Genomic DNA, 27,920 nt, shown 5'->3' with positions numbered 1-27,920 from the left:
TGATACTGTTTTACTTATTCTAAATTTTCATTACCTGATCGTCTCTAAAATACTGTGCGGTTATCACCTGGTTTCCAACAGCGATAGTAGTAAGTAAATCGACTACAAAGTCTTTCAAAGTAGGTCAGACACAAAAAAAAAAAATCGGAGCTGCGTGTAGCTCATGTCATTCTGCTTTCAATCGTGAATCTCCGGCTGGGAGTAGTGGCGTACTTCTGTAATCCAAGCTTCTGGGAGGCCGTTGTGTGGGAGAGATCTGGAAACAACTACAGATTCGACCGTTCCACGAGCTCAGGAACGGCCGCGATGCCTTCATCGAGCTCTGCAGATCGACAGATGATAGTGTGGAAATTTCGGCAAGCGGTGGCTAAGGGTTAAGAGAAGCCAAACACACTAAACTCAAGAAAGTCGGGAAACCGAAGCACACAACTCATAACGAAAAGATTGCGGAATGCAGTGCGAAAGCAAAACTTCGAGAAGACCAACTCTGAAGCCATCGGCGAGCTAGGAATTATTCCGCACAAGAAGCGATCATGTAGGAGGAGCGAGCCGAGGCTGTCGCTCGACCACACAATAAATTTTTGCTTAATCCCAATTTGCAGTACCGGTTCGACACTAGAATACTGCGCCTTGGTTCTTCCAAAAGCGATAGTAATAAGCACGTCGACTGCAGTGTCATTTGGGGTAGTGAGTCAGACATGGAGAGGATATGGGGCGGGTGGAATATGCAACGACAGGGGCATTGCAGGGCGGCCGCCGGCTCGTTGCGCTGTGGCGCACCGGTGCCGGCGGCGGCCTGGCTGGGCTGCTGGTGCCTCCATGTAGAGCTGCCGCGGAGCCCAGGCAAAGTGCCGCTAACGAAGCGATTGCCTTTGGTGACATCTTTTGCAATAACGACTGCGCGAATCGACGGTATCTCGTAAGGAAGGAAAGAGCAGCAGCTGCCGCCGAGCCCAGGCGCCGTGCCGAACACGCAGAAGGTCCCCGGCTCGATTGCGGGCGGAAACCCGTTTTCGTCGCACTCAGCAAGACACTTGCTACGATCTCTACTGTGACCATTTAAATCAACTTCAAACGTTCCATCAGCAGGGTGCACATGGCTCAAATGAAACATGAAACGGTTTCAGAACTGGTTGTCGGATTTTAGCGCTGACTTGGAGGCCTGGAAATGCGCGAAACAGCCACCGCCATGCGATTTGTTACCACACCGTTGTACAAAACGCAAGGGCTCGTCCGGGATTTGAACCCGGGACCTCCTGCACCCGAAGCAGGAATCATACCCCTAGACCAACGAGCCTATTCGTTCCGAAAACGCACTGCATGTCAATGACGCCACCTTTGATGGTCTCACCATGTAGGGCTGCAGCTCAGCCAGCGTTCTCCCTGTCTGTCGCGGTTGGATTGTTTTCATCGACGTCTTTTACTGCAGGAACTTCACGAATCGGAGGGAGCTCGTAGCCGATGCCCTTGCTAACACAGAAGAAAAACTGTTGCTATTACGAGTCTCCGGGTGGTACATGAAAAGAACCGTCGTTTCCGTGGTGTAGCGGTTATCACGTCTGCTTTACACGCAGAAGGTCCCCGGTTCGATCCCGGGCGGGAACACAACAATTTTAATCTATATTTCGGATTTCATTTCCGAGATGACCTCACGTCCGCGTATGCAGAGACAAGCAATGTTGTATGCTAGACGGATAGGGCGTCATTTTACTGTCAAATACTGTAGCTCTCTTATTGCACCGGTATTTGGTAACTGAGAACGCCCCTAGCTCCATTATGGCTGGCAAAATTTATAATCCGGTTCTTCAGGGCTACTTCAAGTGCGCTTGCTACTGGCTTTCCTGAGCTCACCCTACTCGCCTTGTCACAGCTCTGTTAAAGTGTGATGCTAACTAATAATGAGAAACTCTTAGCCACGCTCAATCTTACATGCCACCCCTTGGTTGTTGCCGTCGCTAGTAAGATGAGGGTAGACTGTCGCACAATTAAGCTGAATCTCCACTCACGGTGCACATATCCCGCAAAGACAACCTTGTTTTCCGTTGCATGCAAAATTACCGTCTGCCTTTCTACCGAATTCCACCTACGTACTTTACTGGTGCCGCATTCTTGTTATATCCACGTGCTATAACAGGCGTCTACTCTTCATTGAGGAGCTGCAACCGGGGCTGAGTTCCACCTACGCTTCAGCACGGTCAAAATGGCAGGGCTCGTCCGGGATTTGAACCCGGGACCTCCTGCACCCAAAGCAGGAATCATACCCCTAGACCAACGAGCCACCTGGCTGGAGCAGTCAAGTTAATCCCAAGTAGTGGGCCTCACAGGGAACACAAACTTTCACGCGAATTCGCAAGATAAACGCTTTCTGCAGGCAGCACTCACCACTGTTGAGAAGAATATTAAAGGCAACGAATAAAAAGCGAAATAACTTCACCGAGCACTGCTTATGAACAGCCGGCAGTGCCTCAGTTTCGGTATGTGGTTTCTCAGGGTTAAGAGGAGGCGAATGCACTAAACAAAAGAACATCGGGAAACCAAGCACCAACTCATAACGAAAAGATTGCAAAATATACTGCAAGCAAAATTTCCAGAAGACGGATACTGAAGACGCCGCAGACAAAAGAATTATTCTATGCAGTAACGATTATCTAGGAAGCGTGAATTGCATGTGCTGCTCCACCACACAACTTCTTTTGATACTGTTTTACTTATTCTAAATTTTCATTACCTGATCGTCTCTAAAATACTGTGCGGTTATCACCTGGTTTCCAACAGCGATAGTAGTAAGTAAATCGACTACAAAGTCTTTCAAAGTAGGTCAGACACAAAAAAAAAAAATCGGAGCTGCGTGTAGCTCATGTCATTCTGCTTTCAATCGTGAATCTCCGGCTGGGAGTAGTGGCGTACTTCTGTAATCCAAGCTTCTGGGAGGCCGTTGTGTGGGAGAGATCTGGAAACAACTACAGATTCGACCGTTCCACGAGCTCAGGAACGGCCGCGATGCCTTCATCGAGCTCTGCAGATCGACAGATGATAGTGTGGAAATTTCGGCAAGCGGTGGCTAAGGGTTAAGAGAAGCCAAACACACTAAACACAAGAAAGTCGGGAAACCGAAGCACACAACTCATAACGAAAAGATTGCGGAATGCAGTGCGAAATTATTTATTTATTTATTGCCAAATTATAGACCTGTTACCTGATGTTTAAAACAGGTCGTACATCTTACAATTTTCGTTTTTCATCTTTTTACAGTTTTCTTTCCTTTTGTTTTATCTACAAAATTTACAAAGAATGATTCAAAATAAAATTAATTTGAGGTTGAAATATAAATAAAATTTTGTTGTTTTTAAGAAGAATATAAAAAGAAGATAGGATAGATGAGAGATTTGTTAGTACCATCACCGTGTGTGACTGACGGTGAATACCTCGGAATGGTTTCATCGAGCCGCTGACCGCCAGTCACACACACACACACACACACACACACACACACACACAAATGGTTATTAGTAGAGAAATGTTTCTTATCCTATTTGTTACTAATCCTATGTATTAACTACATTAGGTGCGCATCCGTGTACAGCATTTGGTGTTTTCTTGGCTAGATTGCCAGCAATTTGCTTATTTACTGTCACATCTCAGCTTCCTCCTGTTCCTCCTCATTGTCACTATTTTCGCTGTCACTGTGGGTGTCGCTGTCCATTCTCTGGAGATTTCTGTTACGCTGCACATAGGCATGTCTGTGACGTCGTGTCCGCATATACTCTTCATGTGTTGTTTTTGAAATACTATTCGTCAGTGCGTTTAATTGTGCCCATTGTTCTTCGTCTCTTATTGCTGTGTATATATCTATGTCTGCATCTGTGTAATCTAAGTGTAGTGTATGTCTGTTGTTCGCGTATTGCCCGCAGAAAAAGACAGTGTGTTCTGGGGAACCTTCTTCCCCGCATGTGCATGTAGGTGTCTGCCTCAGACTCACGCGGTTTAAGTGCGTGGGATAAGGTCCGTGCCCGGTTAAGAAATGTACCATACCGCGGCTGGGATCGATATGTCTCATTCTCAACCGCTCCCTTATGTCAGGGAGGAAGTTGTGCAGTCTACGTCCCTTATCACTTACATCCCACTCACCTTGCCATGTATCCAGACGCCAACTTTTAAGGTGACGTATCGTCTCTATGTGCACACCGGTTATTGTGTGTACCTTATCTAGTCTCCCCACCTTTAACCAGTACCTTGCAGCTCTGTATTTGATCGTGATATCTATGGGGCATATTCCGAGCACCACACACAGTGCATCTGCTGAGGTGGTACCGAAGGCTCCAGATAGCCTAAGTAGGACACTTCTCTGCCCTCGTCTGACGGATGCTTTGTTGGTGACCACGTTCAGTCTATGTGCCCACGTGCTAGCTGCAAAGCTGAGTACTGATTCGAAGAGCGCACAGTGGTATGTACGTATGACTGGTAGAGGTAGTCTGTACTGTTTTGAATTTAGCCTCACCAGTTTGTGGAGTATTTTTTCTGCTTTGTCTGTTGTTAGCCTTATGTGTTCCTGGAAATTCAATTTTTCATCTATGTGTACCCCAAGATAGCGCATAATGCGTGCTCGTTTGATGTTTGTGTCCCCAATTTTAACCGAAGGATTCCTTTGGAGTGATCCTTTCAGTAAAGTGTATGTTGTTTTGTTTTCGGCTATCCTGAGTTTGTTGTTGTGACACCACTGAGTAATTGTTTGTAGTAATCCACTGGCTGTCTCTTCTAACTGGGCTCTGTTGTTTGCAGTGACTACAACTAATAGGTCATCTGCGTAGGCGACAATTCCGTCTGACCTGTCATCCCCATCCAGAAGTTGTAGGAGGGGTTCGATTGTTATGTCCCAGAAGATGGGGCCGCAGATCGACCCTTGAGGACAGCCTTTGGTAATTCTTTTAATTACTTTCCGGCTGTCCATCTGCCATTCGACTACTCGGTCTTTACAGTAGTCCAGAAAACTGTTGTACAGTGATTGCGGTACCTCCAGATGTCTTAGCCTCTGAAACAGTGCTGGCCACCAAAGATTATCAAATGCTCCGGCAATGTCAATCATTATTGCCATGGCGTATTTCTGTTTTGTGGTGTTAACTATGTGCAGGGCCTGGTTGATCGCATCATCTATTGATCTGCCGGCTCTGAAGCCGAACTGGTGTTGGCTCATACCCCTGAGAGCTCTGTGTGTTTGCAGGCGCTTACACAGTAGCTTCTCCTGAATCTTTGCTAGGGTGTTTATTAGGCATATTGGCCTGTAAGTCTTTGGATCTGAAGGATCCCTGTCCGCTGATTTCTTAATAATGACTGCTTTGGAGGTTTTCCATACTGTAGGTACCCTGCCCAGCCGTAAGGCATCGTTCAGTAACGTTGTTAGGAACGGGGTGATCTGCGGTGCTAGTTTTTTCAGTGTTTCCGAGTGGATACCATCTGGTCCAGGTGCTTTTTTGTTTTTGAGCTCTGAGATTGCTAGCGCAACCTCTTCTTGCGCAAAAGGACAGGTGACAGTTGCAGTGTTGTATGGTGTGTGTAGGTTTCCTCTTAGTGTTGCATGATATTGTGTGTCTGTATCGATAACGTCGTCAGGGAGCAGTTTATACAGCAGAAACTCCGCTGTATTCCTCCATCCCCTCGTCATCGTGCCGTCATCCTGCCTTAGCGTTCCCAGAACTAGTGGGGTTTTTATCTTCTCTGTCAGTATTTTGTATGGTTCCCCCCATATATTTTGCTCTGTTTGTGTTGTTACAAATAGCTCCCATTGTTGTCTACGCGTGTTGTATAGGGTCTGTCTGTATAAGTCTTGTGCATGCCTATATGCTTCAAGTCTTATTCGTCGGTCCCTATCTGCTATCGCCCTTTGATATAATTTTCGTTTGCGTCTTGCGTCTTGTTTGAGTCTCGTAAGTTCGTTGGTCCATGGTACTCGTGAGCAATTTGTGTTCTTTGCTGTCGGTATTGATGTGTTTTGTGCATGTTGTATCACCTGTGTTAACTTGTGTGCTCTATAATCGATACTTCCATTGATGTTTTGTAGATCGTGTCGTTGTATAATTTCCGTTAATTTGTTCCAGTCTGCTTTGTGCAACAGCAAGTGTCTGGTGTGTGATTTGGTCATTGTGTTCTGAGTGTGAGTTAGTGTGTATGTTATGACATTATGATCACTACTGGTTATGTTGTCGTGTACAGTCCAGTTTGTTACGTATGCCATTGCTGCATTATTTGCTAGAGTGAAGTCGATATTACTGCTCGTACCATCGAACCCTGCATATGTTGGTATAGGTCCTACCGTATTCATTACATGTAGTTGTGTTTCTTGTATTAGATCGGTGATTATGCGTCCTCTGTCATCTGTTCTGTCTGAGTTCCAGAGGGTCGATCTGGAATTAATGTCAGCACTTATCACTAATTTTTTGCCTCTGGCATACATTACTAGGTCTCTGATGTAGTCTGCATACGGCTGTATTTGATGGCTGTATTGGGCGTACATGGATGCAATAACCCATGTGACGTTCCCGTTAGTTATCTCTATGGTAACCAAGTGTTGATTGCATAACTGTGTTACCTTAACTACGTTATAAGTTCTATTTAGAATTACTATTGCAGCCTTACAGTCATTGCTGCCTGTTATTGTGGTAGCATGTTTTGGTAGACATATCAGCTGCCCGTTTCTGTTATAGGGTTCTTGTAAGCACATGATGTCTGCCTGCAGGTCTAGTGCTATTTTAGGGATTTCCGCGCTGACTGTCGTACTGTTTTTTGTATTATGTTGTAAGATATTCATTTTTTGTCTATGTGTTCTGGGTGTTTTACGTGTACAAAACATTTACTGCCAGTCTGTGAGTAATCAAAATATGTTCGCCCGTGTGCTCTTACATGATCTATATATATTTTGTCCAAGTCGAAAGATTCTGACCTGCGCAGGCAGACCTGGAGCATGAGATCGAGCAGCGGCTCTGCTGATGTGGGAATATTTTCTGTCTTTAGGATGATTCTGTCTGTTTGCTCAGTTACTGGAAAACAGAGAGAATCTCCCTTTGGATGGCACAATCTAAGTAGCATCCGCTGCGCTGTCTGCAGTATCTCTTTTTTCTCTAGCCTACTTAAAAGTAAGTTAAGTTCTAAATTATCATAATTAGGTGCAGCTGGCTTGCTGTTGGTGCTGGTTTCTGTTGCGGTCTCTGAGGTGGTACTGGACGGATTGTGGCTTGGTGTTGGCCGCTGATTGGGGGACATTTTAAGACCTCTTTGGGATGTCACACGGTTACTTTTCGTTTTGTCACACGCCTCTTCAATGCTGTTTGCCTTCACACGTTTTTCACTGATGTTGGTGGTGCTTGCTGGCGTGGTGTCGGCGATGGTGGTGATTTGTATGGGACTGACTGTATGTGTTATGTTGTCTTTGTTTATGTTTGGAGTGGAGGTTGTTGCTAGACGCACGTTGACATCGTTGCAAATGTCACATGTCTCTCCCTCAGATTTGTCCTCATCTAATTGGTCTACTTTTATAAGTCTGGGTCCAGTAGTTTTGAGTTTTGTATTGGTCTGTAGCCTGCGTGTTTCGATGTGTTTTGATTCAGGGACTGCATGCCTGTCTGTTCCTTGTTCCTTTTTCCCGGGGTGAAGAGTGCCTCCCGAGACAAATTTGACTGGTTTGATGTACAGTTCACATTTACGTGTGTCGTAGGGTTTTCCATGTGATGATGATTCTGGTTTGTGTTCATCCTGTGTATGTATGGTGTGATGTACTTCGGCTGGGAGAAATTTTGAGGGAGTATGTCGGTTTTGTTTGTACATTTTCTTGTGCACAATATATGTAAGTTCGTCTTCCAACTCATCTATCCTCTGCATTAATGTTATTTGGAAGTTTATCCAGTGGTGTAATTGTCTTTTAATTTGCTTTGCCACCTCGTAGTGGATGGAACCACAGATTGTCATGTCATCTATATATTCTATCGTATTAATGCAGCTATCCTGTAACGTCGTTGAGTGTGTTAGGGGCGGGATGGGTTCATTATCGACGTAATTCTCCGGCAGAAGATTCATTTGTCTTCTCCAGGAAATTGCTCTTTGGTAGCTTCTCTGTAATGTTGACGGTGATTTGTATTTATGTGTTTTGGGTGATTGGCTTTGGGCGTTCGTGTTTCTTGCGTGTGTGCTGATTTTAGCTGCCATAGTCTATACTGTCCAGGAGCCGGTCATGCAGCTGTTTATAGGTCTGACAATCACCTCCTTTTGTTTTATTGCAGACGCGGCCTCTGTATTTGCAGGGGATACAGACGCAAACCGCGGACCTGCACTCACTGCGCTTGTGTCCTTGGTTGCCGCACTTGGCACACGTGACGTCGGCTTTTCTGCAGGTTTTAATCGTATGTCCTAGGTCGCAACACTTAAAACACTTGTTTACTACTGTATAGTCTTTCACAGAAAGTGATTCGAAGTCTATGTAGACTCTCTGTCTTCTTGTAAGGACTCTGTACAGGTGTGGGCTGACCTCCAGTATCTGGTGACTGAAACCCCTTCCCCTAAGCCCTGTTTTGAATCTTATTTTGACCTCTCTGTCGAAGTCTTCTTTCGTGGTGTCACCGGTTAGATTCTGCTCATAAAGGCTTTCTAGAAACTCTACGTCGGTAAGTGTATCTGGCACGTGATATACTGCCACGAGTGGCTTGCGTTTTCGCGGTCCTTCACAGACAATGGTGTGCAGGTCTTTAGTCTTTTCTATTATTTTTCGACAGTCCTCCTGTGTTTCCGTTTCTACTATAACTGCAGTCTGCGTGGTTCTGATTGATTTTATATGTATATTCTCTTTCCTGGGATTTATATTCTTGGTGATGGTCTGTCGGACAGCTTTGGCGTCTTGATTTTCTGTCGATTTGATATAGAGGGTTGTGGCCTGTTTTGTTTTAGCCTGTTCTATTCTTCGAGCCTCTTTGGTTTTGGGCTCTATAGTTAAGGCAGCAGCATATGTCAGTGTCTGTGCTTGTGTCTGTGCTTGTTGTGTGACTTTATTAGTTAGTTCTCTTATTTGTTGCTGCAAGTCTTGGTTCGCTACACTCAATTCCCTATTTTCGTTCTCTAATTTCTCAGCCTTCTCTTGCAAAGTTTGTATTTGTAGTGCAGTGCGAAAGCAAAACTTCGAGAAGACCAACTCTGAAGCCATCGGCGAGCTAGGAATTATTCCGCACAAGAAGCGATCATGTAGGAGGAGCGAGCCGAGGCTGTCGCTCGACCACACAATAAATTTTTGCTTAATCCCAATTTGCAGTACAGGTTCGACACTAGAATACTGCGCCTTGGTTCTTCCAAAAGCGATAGTAATAAGCACGTCGACTGCAGTGTCATTTGGGGTAGTGAGTCAGACATGGAGAGGATATGGGGCGGGTGGAATATGCAACGACAGGGGCATTGCAGGGCGGCCGCCGGCTCGTTGCGCTGTGGCGCACCGGTGCCGGCGGCGGCCTGGCTGGGCTGCTGGTGCCTCCATGTAGAGCTGCCGCGGAGCCCAGGCAAAGTGCCGCTAACGAAGCGATTGCCTTTGGTGACATCTTTTGCAATAACGACTGCGCGAATCGACGGTATCTCGTAAGGAAGGAAAGAGCAGCAGCTGCCGCCGAGCCCAGGCGCCGTGCCGAACACGCAGAAGGTCCCCGGCTCGATTGCGGGCGGAAACCCGTTTTCGTCGCACTCAGCAAGACACTTGCTACGATCTCTACTGTGACCATTTAAATCAACTTCAAACGTTCCATCAGCAGGGTGCACATGGCTCAAATGAAACATGAAACGGTTTCAGAACTGGTTGTCGGATTTTAGCGCTGACTTGGAGGCCTGGAAATGCGCGAAACAGCCACCGCCATGCGATTTGTTACCACACCGTTGAACAAAACGCAAGGGCTCGTCCGGGATTTGAACCCGGGACCTCCTGCACCCGAAGCAGGAATCATACCCCTAGACCAACGAGCCTATTCGTTCCGAAAACGCACTGCATGTGAATGACGCCACCTTTGATGGTCTCACCATGTAGGGCTGCAGCTCAGCCAGCGTTCTCCCTGTCTGTCGCGGTTGGATTGTTTTCATCGACGTCTTTTACTGCAGGAACTTCACGAATCGGAGGGAGCTCGTAGCCGATGCCCTTGCTAACACAGAAGAAAAACTGTTGCTATTACGAGTCTCCGGGTGGTACATGAAAAGAACCGTCGTTTCCGTGGTGTAGCGGTTATCACGTCTGCTTTACACGCAGAAGGTCCCCGGTTCGATCCCGGGCGGGAACACAACAATTTTAATCTATATTTCGGATTTCATTTCCGAGATGACCTCACGTCCGCGTATGCAGAGACAAGCAATGTTGTATGCTAGACGGATAGGGCGTCATTTTACTGTCAAATACTGTAGCTCTCTTATTGCACCGGTATTTGGTAACTGAGAACGCCCCTAGCTCCATTATGGCTGGCAAAATTTATAATCCGGTTCTTCAGGGCTACTTCAAGTGCGCTTGCTACTGGCTTTCCTGAGCTCACCCTACTCGCCTTGTCACAGCTCTGTCAAAGTGTGATGCTAACTAATAATGAGAAACTCTTAGCCACGCTCAATCTTACATGCCACCCCTTGGTTGTTGCCGTCGCTAGTAAGATGAGGGTAGACTGTCGCACAATTAAGCTGAATCTCCACTCACGGTGCACATATCCCGCAAAGACAACCTTGTTTTCCGTTGCATGCAAAATTACCGTCTGCCTTTCTACCGAATTCCACCTACGTACTTTACTGGTGCCGCATTCTTGTTATATCCACGTGCTATAACAGGCGTCTACTCTTCATTGAGGAGCTGCAACCGGGGCTGAGTTCCACCTACGCTTCAGCACGGTCAAAATGGCAGGGCTCGTCCGGGATTTGAACCCGGGACCTCCTGCACCCAAAGCAGGAATCATACCCCTAGACCAACGAGCCACCTGGCTGGAGCAGTCAAGTTAATCCCAAGTAGTGGGCCTCACAGGGAACACAAACTTTCACGCGAATTCGCAAGATAAACGCTTTCTGCAGGCAGCACTCACCACTGTTGAGAAGAATATTAAAGGCAACGAATAAAAAGCGAAATAACTTCATCGAGCACTGCTTATGAACAGCCGGCAGTGCCTCAGTTTCGGTATGTGGTTTCTCAGGGTTAAGAGGAGGCGAATGCACTAAACAAAAGAACATCGGGAAACCAAGCACCAACTCATAACGAAAAGATTGCAAAATATACTGCAAGCAAAATTTCCAGAAGACGGATACTGAAGACGCCGCAGACAAAAGAATTATTCTATGCAGTAACGATTATCTAGGAAGCGTGAATTGCATGTGCTGCTCCACCACACAACTTCTTTTGATACTGTTTTATTTATTCTAAATTTTCATTACCTGATCGTCTCTAAAATACTGTGCGGTTATCACCTGGTTTCCAACAGCGATAGTAGTAAGTAAATCGACTACAAAGTCTTTCAAAGTAGGTCAGACACAAAAAAAAAAATCGGAGCTGCGTGTAGCTCATGTCATTCTGCTTTCAATCGTGAATCTCCGGCTGGGAGTAGTGGCGTACTTCTGTAATCCAAGCTTCTGGGAGGCCGTTGTGTGGGAGAGATCTGGAAACAACTACAGATTCGACCGTTCCACGAGCTCAGGAACGGCCGCGATGCCTTCATCGAGCTCTGCAGATCGACAGATGATAGTGTGGAAATTTCGGCAAGCGGTGGCTAAGGGTTAAGAGAAGCCAAACACACTAAACACAAGAAAGTCGGGAAACCGAAGCACACAACTCATAACGAAAAGATTGCGGAATGCAGTGCGAAAGCAAAACTTCGAGAAGACCAACTCTGAAGCCATCGGCGAGCTAGGAATTATTCCGCACAAGAAGCGATCATGTAGGAGGAGCGAGCCGAGGCTGTCGCTCGACCACACAATAAATTTTTGCTTAATCCCAATTTGCAGTACAGGTTCGACACTAGAATACTGCGCCTTGGTTCTTCCAAAAGCGATAGTAATAAGCACGTCGACTGCAGTGTCATTTGGGGTAGTGAGTCAGACATGGAGAGGATATGGGGCGGGTGGAATATGCAACGACAGGGGCATTGCAGGGCGGCCGCCGGCTCGTTGCGCTGTGGCGCACCGGTGCCGGCGGCGGCCTGGCTGGGCTGCTGGTGCCTCCATGTAGAGCTGCCGCGGAGCCCAGGCAAAGTGCCGCTAACGAAGCGATTGCCTTTGGTGACATCTTTTGCAATAACGACTGCGCGAATCGACGGTATCTCGTAAGGAAGGAAAGAGCAGCAGCTGCCGCCGAGCCCAGGCGCCGTGCCGAACACGCAGAAGGTCCCCGGCTCGATTGCGGGCGGAAACCCGTTTTCGTCGCACTCAGCAAGACACTTGCTACGATCTCTACTGTGACCATTTAAATCAACTTCAAACGTTCCATCAGCAGGGTGCACATGGCTCAAATGAAACATGAAACGGTTTCAGAACTGGTTGTCGGATTTTAGCGCTGACTTGGAGGCCTGGAAATGCGCGAAACAGCCACCGCCATGCGATTTGTTACCACACCGTTGAACAAAACGCAAGGGCTCGTCCGGGATTTGAACCCGGGACCTCCTGCACCCGAAGCAGGAATCATACCCCTAGACCAACGAGCCTATTCGTTCCGAAAACGCACTGCATGTGAATGACGCCACCTTTGATGGTCTCACCATGTAGGGCTGCAGCTCAGCCAGCGTTCTCCCTGTCTGTCGCGGTTGGATTGTTTTCATCGACGTCTTTTACTGCAGGAACTTCACGAATCGGAGGGAGCTCGTAGCCGATGCCCTTGCTAACACAGAAGAAAAACTGTTGCTATTACGAGTCTCCGGGTGGTACATGAAAAGAACCGTCGTTTCCGTGGTGTAGCGGTTATCACGTCTGCTTTACACGCAGAAGGTCCCCGGTTCGATCCCGGGCGGGAACACAACAATTTTAATCTATATTTCGGATTTCATTTCCGAGATGACCTCACGTCCGCGTATGCAGAGACAAGCAATGTTGTATGCTAGACGGATAGGGCGTCATTTTACTGTCAAATACTGTAGCTCTCTTATTGCACCGGTATTTGGTAACTGAGAACGCCCCTAGCTCCATTATGGCTGGCAAAATTTATAATCCGGTTCTTCAGGGCTACTTCAAGTGCGCTTGCTACTGGCTTTCCTGAGCTCACCCTACTCGCCTTGTCACAGCTCTGTCAAAGTGTGATGCTAACTAATAATGAGAAACTCTTAGCCACGCTCAATCTTACATGCCACCCCTTGGTTGTTGCCGTCGCTAGTAAGATGAGGGTAGACTGTCGCACAATTAAGCTGAATCTCCACTCACGGTGCACATATCCCGCAAAGACAACCTTGTTTTCCGTTGCATGCAAAATTACCGTCTGCCTTTCTACCGAATTCCACCTACGTACTTTACTGGTGCCGCATTCTTGTTATATCCACGTGCTATAACAGGCGTCTACTCTTCATTGAGGAGCTGCAACCGGGGCTGAGTTCCACCTACGCTTCAGCACGGTCAAAATGGCAGGGCTCGTCCGGGATTTGAACCCGGGACCTCCTGCACCCAAAGCAGGAATCATACCCCTAGACCAACGAGCCACCTGGCTGGAGCAGTCAAGTTAATCCCAAGTAGTGGGCCTCACAGGGAACACAAACTTTCACGCGAATTCGCAAGATAAACGCTTTCTGCAGGCAGCACTCACCACTGTTGAGAAGAATATTAAAGGCAACGAATAAAAAGCGAAATAACTTCATCGAGCACTGCTTATGAACAGCCGGCAGTGCCTCAGTTTCGGTATGTGGTTTCTCAGGGTTAAGAGGAGGCGAATGCACTAAACAAAAGAACATCGGGAAACCAAGCACCAACTCATAACGAAAAGATTGCAAAATATACTGCAAGCAAAATTTCCAGAAGACGGATACTGAAGACGCCGCAGACAAAAGAATTATTCTATGCAGTAACGATTATCTAGGAAGCGTGAATTGCATGTGCTGCTCCACCACACAACTTCTTTTGATACTGTTTTATTTATTCTAAATTTTCATTACCTGATCGTCTCTAAAATACTGTGCGGTTATCACCTGGTTTCCAACAGCGATAGTAGTAAGTAAATCGACTACAAAGTCTTTCAAAGTAGGTCAGACACAAAAAAAAAAATCGGAGCTGCGTGTAGCTCATGTCATTCTGCTTTCAATCGTGAATCTCCGGCTGGGAGTAGTGGCGTACTTCTGTAATCCAAGCTTCTGGGAGGCCGTTGTGTGGGAGAGATCTGGAAACAACTACAGATTCGACCGTTCCACGAGCTCAGGAACGGCCGCGATGCCTTCATCGAGCTCTGCAGATCGACAGATGATAGTGTGGAAATTTCGGCAAGCGGTGGCTAAGGGTTAAGAGAAGCCAAACACACTAAACACAAGAAAGTCGGGAAACCGAAGCACACAACTCATAACGAAAAGATTGCGGAATGCAGTGCGAAAGCAAAACTTCGAGAAGACCAACTCTGAAGCCATCGGCGAGCTAGGAATTATTCCGCACAAGAAGCGATCATGTAGGAGGAGCGAGCCGAGGCTGTCGCTCGACCACACAATAAATTTTTGCTTAATCCCAATTTGCAGTACAGGTTCGACACTAGAATACTGCGCCTTGGTTCTTCCAAAAGCGATAGTAATAAGCACGTCGACTGCAGTGTCATTTGGGGTAGTGAGTCAGACATGGAGAGGATATGGGGCGGGTGGAATATGCAACGACAGGGGCATTGCAGGGCGGCCGCCGGCTCGTTGCGCTGTGGCGCACCGGTGCCGGCGGCGGCCTGGCTGGGCTGCTGGTGCCTCCATGTAGAGCTGCCGCGGAGCCCAGGCAAAGTGCCGCTAACGAAGCGATTGCCTTTGGTGACATCTTTTGCAATAACGACTGCGCGAATCGACGGTATCTCGTAAGGAAGGAAAGAGCAGCAGCTGCCGCCGAGCCCAGGCGCCGTGCCGAACACGCAGAAGGTCCCCGGCTCGATTGCGGGCGGAAACCCGTTTTCGTCGCACTCAGCAAGACACTTGCTACGATCTCTACTGTGACCATTTAAATCAACTTCAAACGTTCCATCAGCAGGGTGCACATGGCTCAAATGAAACATGAAACGGTTTCAGAACTGGTTGTCGGATTTTAGCGCTGACTTGGAGGCCTGGAAATGCGCGAAACAGCCACCGCCATGCGATTTGTTACCACACCGTTGAACAAAACGCAAGGGCTCGTCCGGGATTTGAACCCGGGACCTCCTGCACCCGAAGCAGGAATCATACCCCTAGACCAACGAGCCTATTCGTTCCGAAAACGCACTGCATGTGAATGACGCCACCTTTGATGGTCTCACCATGTAGGGCTGCAGCTCAGCCAGCGTTCTCCCTGTCTGTCGCGGTTGGATTGTTTTCATCGACGTCTTTTACTGCAGGAACTTCACGAATCGGAGGGAGCTCGTAGCCGATGCCCTTGCTAACACAGAAGAAAAACTGTTGCTATTACGAGTCTCCGGGTGGTACATGAAAAGAACCGTCGTTTCCGTGGTGTAGCGGTTATCACGTCTGCTTTACACGCAGAAGGTCCCCGGTTCGATCCCGGGCGGGAACACAACAATTTTAATCTATATTTCGGATTTCATTTCCGAGATGACCTCACGTCCGCGTATGCAGAGACAAGCAATGTTGTATGCTAGACGGATAGGGCGTCATTTTACTGTCAAATACTGTAGCTCTCTTATTGCACCGGTATTTGGTAACTGAGAACGCCCCTAGCTCCATTATGGCTGGCAAAATTTATAATCCGGTTCTTCAGGGCTACTTCAAGTGCGCTTGCTACTGGCTTTCCTGAGCTCACCCTACTCGCCTTGTCACAGCTCTGTCAAAGTGTGATGCTAACTAATAATGAGAAACTCTTAGCCACGCTCAATCTTACATGCCACCCCTTGGTTGTTGCCGTCGCTAGTAAGATGAGGGTAGACTGTCGCACAATTAAGCTGAATCTCCACTCACGGTGCACATATCCCGCAAAGACAACCTTGTTTTCCGTTGCATGCAAAATTACCGTCTGCCTTTCTACCGAATTCCACCTACGTACTTTACTGGTGCCGCATTCTTGTTATATCCACGTGCTATAACAGGCGTCTACTCTTCATTGAGGAGCTGCAACCGGGGCTGAGTTCCACCTACGCTTCAGCACGGTCAAAATGGCAGGGCTCGTCCGGGATTTGAACCCGGGACCTCCTGCACCCAAAGCAGGAATCATACCCCTAGACCAACGAGCCACCTGGCTGGAGCAGTCAAGTTAATCCCAAGTAGTGGGCCTCACAGGGAACACAAACTTTCACGCGAATTCGCAAGATAAACGCTTTCTGCAGGCAGCACTCACCACTGTTGAGAAGAATATTAAAGGCAACGAATAAAAAGCGAAATAACTTCATCGAGCACTGCTTATGAACAGCCGGCAGTGCCTCAGTTTCGGTATGTGGTTTCTCAGGGTTAAGAGGAGGTGAATGCACTAAACAAAAGAACATCGGGAAACCAAGCACCAACTCATAACGAAAAGATTGCAAAATATACTGCAAGCAAAATTTCCAGAAGACGGATACTGAAGACGCCGCAGACAAAAGAATTATTCTATGCAGTAACGATTATCTAGGAAGCGTGAATTGCATGTGCTGCTCCACCACACAACTTCTTTTGATACTGTTTTACTTATTCTAAATTTTCATTACCTGATCGTCTCTAAAATACTGTGCGGTTATCACCTGGTTTCCAACAGCGATAGTAGTAAGTAAATCGACTACAAAGTCTTTCAAAGTAGGTCAGACACAAAAAAAAAAAAATCGGAGCTGCGTGTAGCTCATGTCATTCTGCTTTCAATCGTGAATCTCCGGCTGGGAGTAGTGGCGTACTTCTGTAATCCAAGCTTCTGGGAGGCCGTTGTGTGGGAGAGATCTGGAAACAACTACAGATTCGACCGTTCCACGAGCTCAGGAACGGCCGCGATGCCTTCATCGAGCTCTGCAGATCGACAGATGATAGTGTGGAAATTTCGGCAAGCGGTGGCTAAGGGTTAAGAGAAGCCAAACACACTAAACACAAGAAAGTCGGGAAACCGAAGCACACAACTCATAACGAAAAGATTGCGGAATGCAGTGCGAAAGCAAAACTTCGAGAAGACCAACTCTGAAGCCATCGGCGAGCTAGGAATTATTCCGCACAAGAAGCGATCATGTAGGAGGAGCGAGCCGAGGCTGTCGCTCGACCACACAATAAATTTTTGCTTAATCCCAATTTGCAGTACCGGTTCGACACTAGAATACTGCGCCTTGGTTCTTCCAAAAGCGATAGTAATAAGCACGTCGACTGCAGTGTCATTTGGGGTAGTGAGTCAGACATGGAGAGGATATGGGGCGGGTGGAATATGCAACGACAGGGGCATTGCAGGGCGGCCGCCGGCTCCTTGCGCTGTGGCGCACCGGTGCCGGCGGCGGCCTGGCTGGGCTGCTGGTGCCTCCATGTAGAGCTGCCGCGGAGCCCAGGCAAAGTGCCGCTAACGAAGCGATTGCCTTTGGTGACATCTTTTGCAATAACGACTGCGCGAATCGACGGTATCTCGTAAGGAAGGAAAGAGCAGCAGCTGCCGCCGAGCCCAGGCGCCGTGCCGAACACGCAGAAGGTCCCCGGCTCGATTGCGGGCGGAAACCCGTTTTCGTCGCACTCAGCAAGACACTTGCTACGATCTCTACTGTGACCATTTAAATCAACTTCAAACGTTCCATCAGCAGGGTGCACATGGCTCAAATGAAACATGAAACGGTTTCAGAACTGGTTGTCGGATTTTAGCGCTGACTTGGAGGCCTGGAAATGCGCGAAACAGCCACCGCCATGCGATTTGTTACCACACCGTTGTACAAAACGCAAGGGCTCGTCCGGGATTTGAACCCGGGACCTCCTGCACCCGAAGCAGGAATCATACCCCTAGACCAACGAGCCTATTCGTTCCGAAAACGCACTGCATGTGAATGACGCCACCTTTGATGGTCTCACCATGTAGGGCTGCAGCTCAGCCAGCGTTCTCCCTGTCTGTCGCGGTTGGATTGTTTTCATCGACGTCTTTTACTGCAGGAACTTCACGAATCGGAGGGAGCTCGTAGCCGATGCCCTTGCTAACACAGAAGAAAAACTGTTGCTATTACGAGTCTCCGGGTGGTACATGAAAAGAACCGTCGTTTCCGTGGTGTAGCGGTTATCACGTCTGCTTTACACGCAGAAGGTCCCCGGTTCGATCCCGGGCGGGAACACAACAATTTTAATCTATATTTCGGATTTCATTTCCGAGATGACCTCACGTCCGCGTATGCAGAGACAAGCAATGTTGTATGCTAGACGGATAGGGCGTCATTTTACTGTCAAATACTGTAGCTCTCTTATTGCACCGGTATTTGGTAACTGAGAACGCCCCTAGCTCCATTATGGCTGGCAAAATTTATAATCCGGTTCTTCAGGGCTACTTCAAGTGCGCTTGCTACTGGCTTTCCTGAGCTCACCCTACTCGCCTTGTCACAGCTCTGTTAAAGTGTGATGCTAACTAATAATGAGAAACTCTTAGCCACGCTCAATCTTACATGCCACCCCTTGGTTGTTGCCGTCGCTAGTAAGATGAGGGTAGACTGTCGCACAATTAAGCTGAATCTCCACTCACGGTGCACATATCCCGCAAAGACAACCTTGTTTTCCGTTGCATGCAAAATTACCGTCTGCCTTTCTACCGAATTCCACCTACGTACTTTACTGGTGCCGCATTCTTGTTATATCCACGTGCTATAACAGGCGTCTACTCTTCATTGAGGAGCTGCAACCGGGGCTGAGTTCCACCTACGCTTCAGCACGGTCAAAATGGCAGGGCTCGTCCGGGATTTGAACCCGGGACCTCCTGCACCCAAAGCAGGAATCATACCCCTAGACCAACGAGCCACCTGGCTGGAGCAGTCAAGTTAATCCCAAGTAGTGGGCCTCACAGGGAACACAAACTTTCACGCGAACTCGCAAGATAAACGCTTTCTGCAGGCAGCACTCACCACTGTTGAGAAGAATATTAAAGGCAACGAATAAAAAGCGAAATAACTTCACCGAGCACTGCTTATGAACAGCCGGCAGTGCCTCAGTTTCGGTATGTGGTTTCTCAGGGTTAAGAGGAGGCGAATGCACTAAACAAAAGAACATCGGGAAACCAAGCACCAACTCATAACGAAAAGATTGCAAAATATACTGCAAGCAAAATTTCCAGAAGACGGATACTGAAGACGCCGCAGACAAAAGAATTATTCTATGCAGTAACGATTATCTAGGAAGCGTGAATTGCATGTGCTGCTCCACCACACAACTTCTTTTGATACTGTTTTACTTATTCTAAATTTTCATTACCTGATCGTCTCTAAAATACTGTGCGGTTATCACCTGGTTTCCAACAGCGATAGTAGTAAGTAAATCGACTACAAAGTCTTTCAAAGTAGGTCAGACACAAAAAAAAAAAAAATCGGAGCTGCGTGTAGCTCATGTCATTCTGCTTTCAATCGTGAATCTCCGGCTGGGAGTAGTGGCGTACTTCTGTAATCCAAGCTTCTGGGAGGCCGTTGTGTGAGAGATATGGAAACAACTACAGATTCGACCGTTCCACGAGCTCAGGAACGGCCGCGATGCCTTCATCGAGCTCTGCAGATCGACAGATGATAGTGTGGAAATTTCGGCAAGCGGTGGCTAAGGGTTAAGAGAAGCCAAACACACTAAACACAAGAAAGTCGGGAAACCGAAGCACACAACTCATAACGAAAAGATTGCGGAATGCAGTGCGAAAGCAAAACTTCGAGAAGACCAACTCTGAAGCCATCGGCGAGATAGGAATTATTCCGCACAAGAAGCGATCATGTAGGAGGAGCGAGCCGAGGCTGTCGCTCGACCACACAATAAATTTTTGCTTAATCCCAATTTGCAGTACCGGTTCGACACTAGAATACTGCGCCTTGGTTCTTCCAAAAGCGATAGTAATAAGCACGTCGACTGCAGTGTCATTTGGGGTAGTGAGTCAGACATGGAGAGGATATGGGGCGGGTGGAATATGCAACGACAGGGGCATTGCAGGGCGGCCGCCGGCTCCTTGCGCTGTGGCGCACCGGTGCCGGCGGCGGCCTGGCTGGGCTGCTGGTGCCTCCATGTAGAGCTGCCGCGGAGCCCAGGCAAAGTGCCGCTAACGAAGCGATTGCCTTTGGTGACATCTTTTGCAATAACGACTGCGCGAATCGACGGTATCTCGTAAGGAAGGAAAGAGCAGCAGCTGCCGCCGAGCCCAGGCGCCGTGCCGAACACGCAGAAGGTCCCCGGCTCGATTGCGGGCGGAAACCCGTTTTCGTCGCACTCAGCAAGACACTTGCTACGATCTCTACTGTGACCATTTAAATCAACTTCAAACGTTCCATCAGCAGGGTGCACATGGCTCAAATGAAACATGAAACGGTTTCAGAACTGGTTGTCGGATTTTAGCGCTGACTTGGAGGCCTGGAAATGCGCGAAACAGCCACCGCCATGCGATTTGTTACCACACCGTTGAACAAAACGCAAGGGCTCGTCCGGGATTTGAACCCGGGACCTCCTGCACCCGAAGCAGGAATCATACCCCTAGACCAACGAGCCTATTCGTTCCGAAAACGCACTGCATGTGAATGACGCCACCTTTGATGGTCTCACCATGTAGGGCTGCAGCTCAGCCAGCGTTCTCCCTGTCTGTCGCGGTTGGATTGTTTTCATCGACGTCTTTTACTGCAGGAACTTCACGAATCGGAGGGAGCTCGTAGCCGATGCCCTTGCTAACACAGAAGAAAAACTGTTGCTATTACGAGTCTCCGGGTGGTACATGAAAAGAACCGTCGTTTCCGTGGTGTAGCGGTTATCACGTCTGCTTTACACGCAGAAGGTCCCCGGTTCGATCCCGGGCGGGAACACAACAATTTTAATCTATATTTCGGATTTCATTTCCGAGATGACCTCACGTCCGCGTATGCAGAGACAAGCAATGTTGTATGCTAGACGGATAGGGCGTCATTTTACTGTCAAATACTGTAGCTCTCTTATTGCACCGGTATTTGGTAACTGAGAACGCCCCTAGCTCCATTATGGCTGGCAAAATTTATAATCCGGTTCTTCAGGGCTACTTCAAGTGCGCTTGCTACTGGCTTTCCTGAGCTCACCCTACTCGCCTTGTCACAGCTCTGTCAAAGTGTGATGCTAACTAATAATGAGAAACTCTTAGCCACGCTCAATCTTACATGCCACCCCTTGGTTGTTGCCGTCGCTAGTAAGATGAGGGTAGACTGTCGCACAATTAAGCTGAATCTCCACTCACGGTGCACATATCCCGCAAAGACAACCTTGTTTTCCGTTGCATGCAAAATTACCGTCTGCCTTTCTACCGAATTCCACCTACGTACTTTACTGGTGCCGCATTCTTGTTATATCCACGTGCTATAACAGGCGTCTACTCTTCATTGAGGAGCTGCAACCGGGGCTGAGTTCCACCTACGCTTCAGCACGGTCAAAATGGCAGGGCTCGTCCGGGATTTGAACCCGGGACCTCCTGCACCCAAAGCAGGAATCATACCCCTAGACCAACGAGCCACCTGGCTGGAGCAGTCAAGTTAATCCCAAGTAGTGGGCCTCACAGGGAACACAAACTTTCACGCGAATTCGCAAGATAAACGCTTTCTGCAGGCAGCACTCACCACTGTTGAGAAGAATATTAAAGGCAACGAATAAAAAGCGAAATAACTTCATCGAGCACTGCTTATGAACAGCCGGCAGTGCCTCAGTTTCGGTATGTGGTTTCTCAGGGTTAAGAGGAGGTGAATGCACTAAACAAAAGAACATCGGGAAACCAAGCACCAACTCATAACGAAAAGATTGCAAAATATACTGCAAGCAAAATTTCCAGAAGACGGATACTGAAGACGCCGCAGACAAAAGAATTATTCTATGCAGTAACGATTATCTAGGAAGCGTGAATTGCATGTGCTGCTCCACCACACAACTTCTTTTGATACTGTTTTATTTATTCTAAATTTTCATTACCTGATCGTCTCTAAAATACTGTGCGGTTATCACCTGGTTTCCAACAGCGATAGTAGTAAGTAAATCGACTACAAAGTCTTTCAAAGTAGGTCAGACACAAAAAAAAAAATCGGAGCTGCGTGTAGCTCATGTCATTCTGCTTTCAATCGTGAATCTCCGGCTGGGAGTAGTGGCGTACTTCTGTAATCCAAGCTTCTGGGAGGCCGTTGTGTGGGAGAGATCTGGAAACAACTACAGATTCGACCGTTCCACGAGCTCAGGAACGGCCGCGATGCCTTCATCGAGCTCTGCAGATCGACAGATGATAGTGTGGAAATTTCGGCAAGCGGTGGCTAAGGGTTAAGAGAAGCCAAACACACTAAACACAAGAAAGTCGGGAAACCGAAGCACACAACTCATAACGAAAAGATTGCGGAATGCAGTGCGAAAGCAAAACTTCGAGAAGACCAACTCTGAAGCCATCGGCGAGCTAGGAATTATTCCGCACAAGAAGCGATCATGTAGGAGGAGCGAGCCGAGGCTGTCGCTCGACCACACAATAAATTTTTGCTTAATCCCAATTTGCAGTACAGGTTCGACACTAGAATACTGCGCCTTGGTTCTTCCAAAAGCGATAGTAATAAGCACGTCGACTGCAGTGTCATTTGGGGTAGTGAGTCAGACATGGAGAGGATATGGGGCGGGTGGAATATGCAACGACAGGGGCATTGCAGGGCGGCCGCCGGCTCGTTGCGCTGTGGCGCACCGGTGCCGGCGGCGGCCTGGCTGGGCTGCTGGTGCCTCCATGTAGAGCTGCCGCGGAGCCCAGGCAAAGTGCCGCTAACGAAGCGATTGCCTTTGGTGACATCTTTTGCAATAACGACTGCGCGAATCGACGGTATCTCGTAAGGAAGGAAAGAGCAGCAGCTGCCGCCGAGCCCAGGCGCCGTGCCGAACACGCAGAAGGTCCCCGGCTCGATTGCGGGCGGAAACCCGTTTTCGTCGCACTCAGCAAGACACTTGCTACGATCTCTACTGTGACCATTTAAATCAACTTCAAACGTTCCATCAGCAGGGTGCACATGGCTCAAATGAAACATGAAACGGTTTCAGAACTGGTTGTCGGATTTTAGCGCTGACTTGGAGGCCTGGAAATGCGCGAAACAGCCACCGCCATGCGATTTGTTACCACACCGTTGAACAAAACGCAAGGGCTCGTCCGGGATTTGAACCCGGGACCTCCTGCACCCGAAGCAGGAATCATACCCCTAGACCAACGAGCCTATTCGTTCCGAAAACGCACTGCATGTGAATGACGCCACCTTTGATGGTCTCACCATGTAGGGCTGCAGCTCAGCCAGCGTTCTCCCTGTCTGTCGCGGTTGGATTGTTTTCATCGACGTCTTTTACTGCAGGAACTTCACGAATCGGAGGGAGCTCGTAGCCGATGCCCTTGCTAACACAGAAGAAAAACTGTTGCTATTACGAGTCTCCGGGTGGTACATGAAAAGAACCGTCGTTTCCGTGGTGTAGCGGTTATCACGTCTGCTTTACACGCAGAAGGTCCCCGGTTCGATCCCGGGCGGGAACACAACAATTTTAATCTATATTTCGGATTTCATTTCCGAGATGACCTCACGTCCGCGTATGCAGAGACAAGCAATGTTGTATGCTAGACGGATAGGGCGTCATTTTACTGTCAAATACTGTAGCTCTCTTATTGCACCGGTATTTGGTAACTGAGAACGCCCCTAGCTCCATTATGGCTGGCAAAATTTATAATCCGGTTCTTCAGGGCTACTTCAAGTGCGCTTGCTACTGGCTTTCCTGAGCTCACCCTACTCGCCTTGTCACAGCTCTGTCAAAGTGTGATGCTAACTAATAATGAGAAACTCTTAGCCACGCTCAATCTTACATGCCACCCCTTGGTTGTTGCCGTCGCTAGTAAGATGAGGGTAGACTGTCGCACAATTAAGCTGAATCTCCACTCACGGTGCACATATCCCGCAAAGACAACCTTGTTTTCCGTTGCATGCAAAATTACCGTCTGCCTTTCTACCGAATTCCACCTACGTACTTTACTGGTGCCGCATTCTTGTTATATCCACGTGCTATAACAGGCGTCTACTCTTCATTGAGGAGCTGCAACCGGGGCTGAGTTCCACCTACGCTTCAGCACGGTCAAAATGGCAGGGCTCGTCCGGGATTTGAACCCGGGACCTCCTGCACCCAAAGCAGGAATCATACCCCTAGACCAACGAGCCACCTGGCTGGAGCAGTCAAGTTAATCCCAAGTAGTGGGCCTCACAGGGAACACAAACTTTCACGCGAATTCGCAAGATAAACGCTTTCTGCAGGCAGCACTCACCACTGTTGAGAAGAATATTAAAGGCAACGAATAAAAAGCGAAATAACTTCATCGAGCACTGCTTATGAACAGCCGGCAGTGCCTCAGTTTCGGTATGTGGTTTCTCAGGGTTAAGAGGAGGCGAATGCACTAAACAAAAGAACATCGGGAAACCAAGCACCAACTCATAACGAAAAGATTGCAAAATATACTGCAAGCAAAATTTCCAGAAGACGGATACTGAAGACGCCGCAGACAAAAGAATTATTCTATGCAGTAACGATTATCTAGGAAGCGTGAATTGCATGTGCTGCTCCACCACACAACTTCTTTTGATACTGTTTTATTTATTCTAAATTTTCATTACCTGATCGTCTCTAAAATACTGTGCGGTTATCACCTGGTTTCCAACAGCGATAGTAGTAAGTAAATCGACTACAAAGTCTTTCAAAGTAGGTCAGACACAAAAAAAAAATCGGAGCTGCGTGTAGCTCATGTCATTCTGCTTTCAATCGTGAATCTCCGGCTGGGAGTAGTGGCGTACTTCTGTAATCCAAGCTTCTGGGAGGCCGTTGTGTGGGAGAGATCTGGAAACAACTACAGATTCGACCGTTCCACGAGCTCAGGAACGGCCGCGATGCCTTCATCGAGCTCTGCAGATCGACAGATGATAGTGTGGAAATTTCGGCAAGCGGTGGCTAAGGGTTAAGAGAAGCCAAACACACTAAACACAAGAAAGTCGGGAAACCGAAGCACACAACTCATAACGAAAAGATTGCGGAATGCAGTGCGAAAGCAAAACTTCGAGAAGACCAACTCTGAAGCCATCGGCGAGCTAGGAATTATTCCGCACAAGAAGCGATCATGTAGGAGGAGCGAGCCGAGGCTGTCGCTCGACCACACAATAAATTTTTGCTTAATCCCAATTTGCAGTACAGGTTCGACACTAGAATACTGCGCCTTGGTTCTTCCAAAAGCGATAGTAATAAGCACGTCGACTGCAGTGTCATTTGGGGTAGTGAGTCAGACATGGAGAGGATATGGGGCGGGTGGAATATGCAACGACAGGGGCATTGCAGGGCGGCCGCCGGCTCGTTGCGCTGTGGCGCACCGGTGCCGGCGGCGGCCTGGCTGGGCTGCTGGTGCCTCCATGTAGAGCTGCCGCGGAGCCCAGGCAAAGTGCCGCTAACGAAGCGATTGCCTTTGGTGACATCTTTTGCAATAACGACTGCGCGAATCGACGGTATCTCGTAAGGAAGGAAAGAGCAGCAGCTGCCGCCGAGCCCAGGCGCCGTGCCGAACACGCAGAAGGTCCCCGGCTCGATTGCGGGCGGAAACCCGTTTTCGTCGCACTCAGCAAGACACTTGCTACGATCTCTACTGTGACCATTTAAATCAACTTCAAACGTTCCATCAGCAGGGTGCACATGGCTCAAATGAAACATGAAACGGTTTCAGAACTGGTTGTCGGATTTTAGCGCTGACTTGGAGGCCTGGAAATGCGCGAAACAGCCACCGCCATGCGATTTGTTACCACACCGTTGAACAAAACGCAAGGGCTCGTCCGGGATTTGAACCCGGGACCTCCTGCACCCGAAGCAGGAATCATACCCCTAGACCAACGAGCCTATTCGTTCCGAAAACGCACTGCATGTGAATGACGCCACCTTTGATGGTCTCACCATGTAGGGCTGCAGCTCAGCCAGCGTTCTCCCTGTCTGTCGCGGTTGGATTGTTTTCATCGACGTCTTTTACTGCAGGAACTTCACGAATCGGAGGGAGCTCGTAGCCGATGCCCTTGCTAACACAGAAGAAAAACTGTTGCTATTACGAGTCTCCGGGTGGTACATGAAAAGAACCGTCGTTTCCGTGGTGTAGCGGTTATCACGTCTGCTTTACACGCAGAAGGTCCCCGGTTCGATCCCGGGCGGGAACACAACAATTTTAATCTATATTTCGGATTTCATTTCCGAGATGACCTCACGTCCGCGTATGCAGAGACAAGCAATGTTGTATGCTAGACGGATAGGGCGTCATTTTACTGTCAAATACTGTAGCTCTCTTATTGCACCGGTATTTGGTAACTGAGAACGCCCCTAGCTCCATTATGGCTGGCAAAATTTATAATCCGGTTCTTCAGGGCTACTTCAAGTGCGCTTGCTACTGGCTTTCCTGAGCTCACCCTACTCGCCTTGTCACAGCTCTGTCAAAGTGTGATGCTAACTAATAATGAGAAACTCTTAGCCACGCTCAATCTTACATGCCACCCCTTGGTTGTTGCCGTCGCTAGTAAGATGAGGGTAGACTGTCGCACAATTAAGCTGAATCTCCACTCACGGTGCACATATCCCGCAAAGACAACCTTGTTTTCCGTTGCATGCAAAATTACCGTCTGCCTTTCTACCGAATTCCACCTACGTACTTTACTGGTGCCGCATTCTTGTTATATCCACGTGCTATAACAGGCGTCTACTCTTCATTGAGGAGCTGCAACCGGGGCTGAGTTCCACCTACGCTTCAGCACGGTCAAAATGGCAGGGCTCGTCCGGGATTTGAACCCGGGACCTCCTGCACCCAAAGCAGGAATCATACCCCTAGACCAACGAGCCACCTGGCTGGAGCAGTCAAGTTAATCCCAAGTAGTGGGCCTCACAGGGAACACAAACTTTCACGCGAATTCGCAAGATAAACGCTTTCTGCAGGCAGCACTCACCACTGTTGAGAAGAATATTAAAGGCAACGAATAAAAAGCGAAATAACTTCATCGAGCACTGCTTATGAACAGCCGGCAGTGCCTCAGTTTCGGTATGTGGTTTCTCAGGGTTAAGAGGAGGTGAATGCACTAAACAAAAGAACATCGGGAAACCAAGCACCAACTCATAACGAAAAGATTGCAAAATATACTGCAAGCAAAATTTCCAGAAGACGGATACTGAAGACGCCGCAGACAAAAGAATTATTCTATGCAGTAACGATTATCTAGGAAGCGTGAATTGCATGTGCTGCTCCACCACACAACTTCTTTTGATACTGTTTTACTTATTCTAAATTTTCATTACCTGATCGTCTCTAAAATACTGTGCGGTTATCACCTGGTTTCCAACAGCGATAGTAGTAAGTAAATCGACTACAAAGTCTTTCAAAGTAGGTCAGACACAAAAAAAAAAAAATCGGAGCTGCGTGTAGCTCATGTCATTCTGCTTTCAATCGTGAATCTCCGGCTGGGAGTAGTGGCGTACTTCTGTAATCCAAGCTTCTGGGAGGCCGTTGTGTGGGAGAGATCTGGAAACAACTACAGATTCGACCGTTCCACGAGCTCAGGAACGGCCGCGATGCCTTCATCGAGCTCTGCAGATCGACAGATGATAGTGTGGAAATTTCGGCAAGCGGTGGCTAAGGGTTAAGAG

At 48.2% G+C, this 27,920-nt stretch overlaps 24 non-coding genes across 24 annotated transcripts; 8 read left to right on the top strand and 16 right to left on the bottom strand.

Annotated features, from left to right (window-relative positions):
* Positions 1 to 1,225: 1,225 nt before the first annotated feature.
* Positions 1,226 to 1,297, bottom strand: Trnap-cgg. Its single transcript has one exon. It is a non-coding gene; the product is annotated as a tRNA-Pro (tRNA).
* Positions 1,298 to 1,532: 235 nt separating this feature from the next.
* Trnav-uac lies at positions 1,533 to 1,605 on the top strand. Its single transcript has one exon. It is a non-coding gene; the product is annotated as a tRNA-Val (tRNA).
* Positions 1,606 to 2,206: 601 nt separating this feature from the next.
* Positions 2,207 to 2,278, bottom strand: Trnap-ugg. Its single transcript has one exon. It is a non-coding gene; the product is annotated as a tRNA-Pro (tRNA).
* Positions 2,279 to 9,909: 7,631 nt separating this feature from the next.
* Trnap-cgg lies at positions 9,910 to 9,981 on the bottom strand. Its single transcript has one exon. It is a non-coding gene; the product is annotated as a tRNA-Pro (tRNA).
* A 235-nt stretch (positions 9,982 to 10,216) lies between these two features.
* Trnav-uac lies at positions 10,217 to 10,289 on the top strand. The gene has a single exon. It is a non-coding gene; the product is annotated as a tRNA-Val (tRNA).
* Positions 10,290 to 10,890: 601 nt separating this feature from the next.
* Positions 10,891 to 10,962, bottom strand: Trnap-ugg. Its single transcript has one exon. It is a non-coding gene; the product is annotated as a tRNA-Pro (tRNA).
* A 1,640-nt stretch (positions 10,963 to 12,602) lies between these two features.
* Positions 12,603 to 12,674, bottom strand: Trnap-cgg. The gene has a single exon. It is a non-coding gene; the product is annotated as a tRNA-Pro (tRNA).
* Positions 12,675 to 12,909: 235 nt separating this feature from the next.
* On the top strand, positions 12,910 to 12,982 carry Trnav-uac. Its single transcript has one exon. It is a non-coding gene; the product is annotated as a tRNA-Val (tRNA).
* A 601-nt stretch (positions 12,983 to 13,583) lies between these two features.
* Trnap-ugg lies at positions 13,584 to 13,655 on the bottom strand. The gene has a single exon. It is a non-coding gene; the product is annotated as a tRNA-Pro (tRNA).
* A 1,640-nt stretch (positions 13,656 to 15,295) lies between these two features.
* On the bottom strand, positions 15,296 to 15,367 carry Trnap-cgg. The gene has a single exon. It is a non-coding gene; the product is annotated as a tRNA-Pro (tRNA).
* A 235-nt stretch (positions 15,368 to 15,602) lies between these two features.
* On the top strand, positions 15,603 to 15,675 carry Trnav-uac. Its single transcript has one exon. It is a non-coding gene; the product is annotated as a tRNA-Val (tRNA).
* Positions 15,676 to 16,276: 601 nt separating this feature from the next.
* Positions 16,277 to 16,348, bottom strand: Trnap-ugg. The gene has a single exon. It is a non-coding gene; the product is annotated as a tRNA-Pro (tRNA).
* Positions 16,349 to 17,990: 1,642 nt separating this feature from the next.
* Trnap-cgg lies at positions 17,991 to 18,062 on the bottom strand. Its single transcript has one exon. It is a non-coding gene; the product is annotated as a tRNA-Pro (tRNA).
* A 235-nt stretch (positions 18,063 to 18,297) lies between these two features.
* On the top strand, positions 18,298 to 18,370 carry Trnav-uac. The gene has a single exon. It is a non-coding gene; the product is annotated as a tRNA-Val (tRNA).
* Positions 18,371 to 18,971: 601 nt separating this feature from the next.
* Trnap-ugg lies at positions 18,972 to 19,043 on the bottom strand. Its single transcript has one exon. It is a non-coding gene; the product is annotated as a tRNA-Pro (tRNA).
* A 1,641-nt stretch (positions 19,044 to 20,684) lies between these two features.
* On the bottom strand, positions 20,685 to 20,756 carry Trnap-cgg. The gene has a single exon. It is a non-coding gene; the product is annotated as a tRNA-Pro (tRNA).
* Positions 20,757 to 20,991: 235 nt separating this feature from the next.
* Trnav-uac lies at positions 20,992 to 21,064 on the top strand. Its single transcript has one exon. It is a non-coding gene; the product is annotated as a tRNA-Val (tRNA).
* Positions 21,065 to 21,665: 601 nt separating this feature from the next.
* Positions 21,666 to 21,737, bottom strand: Trnap-ugg. The gene has a single exon. It is a non-coding gene; the product is annotated as a tRNA-Pro (tRNA).
* A 1,640-nt stretch (positions 21,738 to 23,377) lies between these two features.
* On the bottom strand, positions 23,378 to 23,449 carry Trnap-cgg. Its single transcript has one exon. It is a non-coding gene; the product is annotated as a tRNA-Pro (tRNA).
* Positions 23,450 to 23,684: 235 nt separating this feature from the next.
* On the top strand, positions 23,685 to 23,757 carry Trnav-uac. Its single transcript has one exon. It is a non-coding gene; the product is annotated as a tRNA-Val (tRNA).
* Positions 23,758 to 24,358: 601 nt separating this feature from the next.
* Trnap-ugg lies at positions 24,359 to 24,430 on the bottom strand. The gene has a single exon. It is a non-coding gene; the product is annotated as a tRNA-Pro (tRNA).
* A 1,639-nt stretch (positions 24,431 to 26,069) lies between these two features.
* Trnap-cgg lies at positions 26,070 to 26,141 on the bottom strand. Its single transcript has one exon. It is a non-coding gene; the product is annotated as a tRNA-Pro (tRNA).
* Positions 26,142 to 26,376: 235 nt separating this feature from the next.
* Trnav-uac lies at positions 26,377 to 26,449 on the top strand. Its single transcript has one exon. It is a non-coding gene; the product is annotated as a tRNA-Val (tRNA).
* Positions 26,450 to 27,050: 601 nt separating this feature from the next.
* On the bottom strand, positions 27,051 to 27,122 carry Trnap-ugg. The gene has a single exon. It is a non-coding gene; the product is annotated as a tRNA-Pro (tRNA).
* Positions 27,123 to 27,920: the final 798 nt, after the last annotated feature.

The sequence above is a fragment of the Schistocerca americana genome, chromosome 2 (genome assembly GCF_021461395.2).
Source record: "Schistocerca americana isolate TAMUIC-IGC-003095 chromosome 2, iqSchAmer2.1, whole genome shotgun sequence".
Lineage (NCBI taxonomy): Eukaryota > Metazoa > Arthropoda > Insecta > Orthoptera > Acrididae > Schistocerca > Schistocerca americana.
Note: the sequence above shows the minus strand (reverse complement) of the source record. Positions and strands in the feature narration are given on the sequence as shown.